Genomic DNA, 5,575 nt, shown 5'->3' with positions numbered 1-5,575 from the left:
TCTTCTTTATTATTGATATGTATAGAATATATCACATGAATTACAATAATGACACAATTAATCAGCTGAAATCATAACAATGTTTTTTGCACACAGTTACCACAGTGTCTTTGCTGACTTCTGTGCTGTAAATGTGGCATTAAGAAATCCGTCATCTGCAGCTATCATCAACCTTTACCTGTGTAAATGTGCTAAAACAAATGACAGAATAAGTGATAAAAATACTTTTCTCCTAAACACTACATGAAAAGCCTCTTGGCAAGAAATCTGAAAGTTCACATTTTAACAGTCATTTCATTTCATTACTAATTAATTGTATCAATAACATGGTTTAATTATGTTTTTGACATCTTAAAAACAAAAGAAAAACTACTAGTGCCATGAATCAGTCCAATATTAGTAATGAAGATGTTATGTTGACTCTCAGAAGAAAAAAGAAGAAATGCACTGCAGAAACAAAACCACCTTCACATGCTGATGAAGTCTTGGATCATCTTGTTCATCTTTCAAAGCTTATACAAAGTAAGACTATTTCATATTTACTGCCCTGGAGGAAGCAGTTATCTGCCTTCTTGTAAGTGGCACAATAACAAATGCAAATGATGAATAAGCATGTAATACAGAATAGACAATAATGGATATCATGTAATTCTACTGATAATGAACATGTGGTCTTCCTCTCCTCGTGGCTCATGATGACAACTCCATCACTGTGTTGACATAGTCTGCTTCTACTGTGTCCTGTGGAAATGAAACAGCACAGAGACAGTGGGGTCTTAGTGATTTGTAGTGAATTTACTGCAGCTGAAAGAGTTTTATCATCAGTGAAAAAATCCAAATCAGTTAATTAGCTGGTTGATCAGTAAGTCTCACACAGGACCAAATGAGTCAACACAAAAGCTCCAACTCTAATTTCCTGCCTGTTCATGTAACAAAGTGTTGACTGTAAGGTCACCTTTGATTCAGCAGATTAATGTGACAAAGATAAACTGTGATGCTAGTTTAGGACAACAAGACTAAGAGTCTACAGCCATGCGAGCTGCTCTGTGAGGCTGTACTTTGACCGTGCTTTAAGCTGACATCAGCATGCTAACATGCTCACCGTGATGATGCTGATGTTTAGAAGGTATAATGTTCACCATGTTCACCATCTTAGTTTAGTATGTTAGCATAACATTTGTGAGTTACTGTAATGGTTTATTAAAACAACACTTGTACTCAGAAGTAGGACAGGATAAGATAAACACAATGTTTACTGAGTAGATCTCACAGGCAACATATTGTAGCTGTGGTCAGTCAACTGGGAAACATTTTAAGATGGATTTTTGAAAGTCGAACATATAATTAATTTTTTATTACCTTCACTGGTTTGGTGGAGCGTCTTGTTCTGAACCAGCTGGGAAAAAAAGAGATGGAAAGAAGTTTTTTGATTATATTGTGATAATAATGATCTATCTCAAACATCCAAACCACATTTAACATCATACAAATTTGTCTGTAGTTGCAAAGTATCAAAAAGTTTGCCTCACCACTCAAAGATGATCAATGTACTGACCAGTATTACAATTCCCACAGTCTTCAGTATAATGTGGACATAAACCAATTTCAACTGTTCATCACCTGTAACACGACACCATGGTCACATTCTCCTTAATGGAAAGTGTTATGTTTCTAAAACATCACAAATTTTAAACAAACATCATTCCTGAGTCTGGAAGACTTGATGTGGAGAGATTTTTGAGTGATGGGAAAAGATTTGTAAAGCGGAAGAAGAATATATCATTGTAAAGGAAGACTCTTTGAGGTGAAAGGTGATGTTATTTGTAAATCACAATGTGTGAAATATGAATTTTCTCTACAACTGCTGCATTTTAACATCATACAGATGCAACAATAATGTGACACCTTATTAATCTTTTTAACAAAATTCTCTTGGCCTCTCCTAATGCAAGATTAGAAGTCAGGCTCAGCTGCAACAGCACACTTTGATTGATGACGTTCATGCTCAACAACATCTCAGCAGGGCTGTTTTTAAGGAGCCTTCAGTTGTCTTCATAAGATAAATCTAAATTACGTCTTGAAACATTGAGAATAAGTTTTTACTCTGCTGCCTTGACATCTTTTCCTTCATTCACAGGATATCTGGCAGAACAAGTGATGTGTACCCACTTTTGGAGTCCCACATTAGAGTGGATTCAGTACAGTCCTGCATTTACCTTTAATAGTCAGATGGATCCTTGATGACGTCTGATTACAAAGATCATTTGTGGCCACACAGTGATAAACTCCTCCATCTGTCACATTGAAGCTGTAAAAGTCTCCTTCAGATACTTTCATGGGTCCATCTTTGCTGATGTTGAACCAGGTGAAGTTGGCAGCAGGTTTGGCTCTGCTGGAGCAGGTCAGGTTCACCCAGCTACCTGGTGACACCGAACCTGATGGACTGATCCTCACTGAAGTGTCATTGGGAGCATCTGAAGAAAATGTGATTATTTTTATTCATTAAAAATCAGCTGACATCCCATAAATCATCATGTTTTGACAGGATCCAATAACAAACTCTGGTTGCCTTACATGAAACACTGAGAGTCACTTTTTCCTCTGCTGACTTAGCATTTTGTCCTTCATTCACAGAGTAGTTGGAAGAACAGGTGATGTTGTATCCGTCGTGCTTGTCAGACAGAGTGATGGTCGTCTGGATTTTAGTCGTAAAGGTTCGATCTGCGTTTTCCTCTATTTTGTTGTGAGCATCTTGTTGGAGATTCCAGGTGAGTTTAGGGGGGGAGTGTGGACAGGGAGTGAAAGCTGAGCAGGTTATAGTGACAGACTCCTTCTCCTTCAGCTCACCTGAGATTTTAATTCTGGGGCTCGGAGGAGAATCTGTGGTTTAAATCAAACACAGACTTTACGCTACATGTCAGTGTTAGTTATTTTACAGCTAAACTGAAACAAAATTTTATGTTTCCCCCTAATTTTTACCCATTTGTAAAAACCACATTGAGTATTGTGAGCATTTATTGAGTCAGTAACTGTCAAAATCAGTGACTTAAACAAACTAAGACTGATTCATTTAGACTTTGTCCCTCAATGAATATGGAGGATTTGAAATAACTTGATACTGATTAAATGTATAAATATTCAGATATTATTCAACTGTGAGTCAGGACATTCAAACCAATGACTATGTGTTCACAGGCTGGTTTCTCTCACATTTCACCACAGCTGAGTTTTCTTTGTAGTCTACATCAGATATTTAATTTCACAGTAAAGGTTAGGGCCATGGTGTTTGCTGTTCAGACCAAAGCTGCAACTGATTTCCTTTTTATTCTAAACAACAATATGACTGAAAAAACAAAACTCTCTTACCTTTGACTGTTATTTGAACAGGATCACAAACAGCTGTTGATCTGAATTCATTGCTCTCAATTCTGAAGTATTATTTGTCTGTATATGTTGTGTTTAAACTGGAAAACAGAGTGGTGCAGTTTTTCTGACTCAGGTTTCCAGTAATGTTCATTGGATAGGTGTTAACTGTCTGACTACTTTTAAAAATCACATTTCTTGGATAGTATCCAAATCTGTGGTCATTTTTAATCCACACTCCAAAGGTTGTTCTCCTGCTGTCAAATCCTTGTCTTGGTCGACCACTAAAGTTACACGGGATTTGCAAACAAGATCCACTCAGTGCTTCAATCTTCAGCGGTGCAGTAATGAAGAAGTCTGAATCATCAGGACAAGCAGCCAAAGCACCTGTGAGATCAGAGTCATGATTAACATAAAGTAGAAAAATCTCCATGATGAGATGGTTCATGATACAATAAATACAGTTCAGCAGCTGTATGTTGCATGTTTTCTTGTCCTGTTAACAGTTTTAAAATAAAACATTTGACGTTGCAGTCAGGATGTGAACAGTTGTAAGAAGTTTCTGGTCTTTCTGCTTTGTTTCAGAGTGTAAATGATTTGAGTTAATGTCTCCAAATAAAACTGAGTGAACAAACAGCTCACCTGTAAGAAAGAAGACACTCAGTAACATGTTGTCTGTCAACATCTTTGTAAACAGGGCTGCCATGAATCTCATCACCTGGATTTACAAACATAAAAAATGCAGGAATATTTTCTTCTTTTAACGATTTTATGGCATTTTTATTCATTATATTAAAACTAATTCTTCTCTTAAAATTCACACATTCAAACCAGGGATGTAAATCTGCAGAACTATGAAATATTATATTTAATGTAAATTCTAAATAATACCAAAGTAGTGAGATTATGGTATCTGTTAATGGTAAAATGTTACAGTGATCTTTCATTTCTTAGATGCCATTTCTGCTAAAACAAAGCCCAACAAATAAGATGTTATATCAAATATTTTCCACTCAGTTCATGAGGAGTAACAGAATAATATAATTCTCTGGGTTAAAAAGTTAAGAAGGTCTTACCCAACAAGCCCACATCAAAAACAGAGCAGCAGTAAGATCCTTTGACTGGTGATTTCAAGTGAAATCTTTCAGTTTATTAAGCTGAGCTGTGATGCAACAGACAAACTGACCGACTTCCCTTTTTAGCCTTTGCAATTTAAAACTGAGTTGACTTCCTGTGTTTTAAGACCTACAGAGGAAATTCATTTGAAGTTTACGACAAATACAAACAGTTCTCACCCTTACTGCTAATATGCTGAGTATTTTAACCACATGACTCACTGCAGGTCTATATTCATTAATATGTAGAATATATTATATAAATCACTAAAATGTATTGATTTGAACAGATGATATGTTAACTTCATGTATCGTACACATATACTCAGTTGTTGTTGCTGACTTGTGTGCTGCTGCTCTGCATTACTGGACCGATGAGAAAACCTCAGTGATGAAAATGTTTCTTTCACTTCACATGTGTTTATTTGTGTTATTACAATTTCATCACTAAATAAGTGACACAAGTCAGTTGTAAGTTGTTTCAAAATGTAACTTTTACAGAGCTACCATTGTGCTGGATGACACATTAAATCAGCAGTCAACTACACAGCTGTCATAACCTTTGTATATGTGCTCAAACACAAATGATGATGTAAGTGATGAAAATGGTTTTCTCTTTGACATTGTCTACTTCCTCATAATTAAAATGTTTAAATGTTTTAATTTTAAGTGTTCTTTGTTTTGTTATATACATATTTGGCTCTATGGATGACAATGTCTGTCTGTCGGTCCGTCACTTTGGTCCAGACTCAAATATCTCAACATCTCGTGCATGGATTGGCACAAAACTTTGAACAGACATTCATGGTCCTCAGAGGAGGAATCCTACTGACTTTAATGATCCACTGACTTTTCATCTAACGCCTCAGATCAAAACTTACATTTGTCCAATAATTTGGTTTACAACAAACTGACAAACAACTTTCCCATCAGCCTCAGCTGTTTAGTGCTAATTGGTCAAACTAACATGGTGAACATGGTTAACGATATAATTGCTTGGTATCAGCATGTTAGCATTATCATTATGAGCATGTTAGCATGACATTAGAAGAGCTGCTAGCATGAGTGAGGCTAAATAAAAGAATCATTTGTTTAAT

The 5,575-nt window shown here is 36.0% G+C and overlaps 1 pseudogene; it reads right to left on the bottom strand.

Annotated features, from left to right (window-relative positions):
• On the bottom strand, positions 1-4,556 carry LOC137173703 (myelin-associated glycoprotein-like; annotated as a pseudogene).
• Positions 4,557-5,575: the final 1,019 nt, after the last annotated feature.

Source organism: Thunnus thynnus, chromosome 21 (assembly GCF_963924715.1).
Source record: "Thunnus thynnus chromosome 21, fThuThy2.1, whole genome shotgun sequence".
NCBI classification, from domain to species: Eukaryota; Metazoa; Chordata; class Actinopteri; order Scombriformes; family Scombridae; genus Thunnus; species Thunnus thynnus.
Note: the sequence above shows the minus strand (reverse complement) of the source record. Positions and strands in the feature narration are given on the sequence as shown.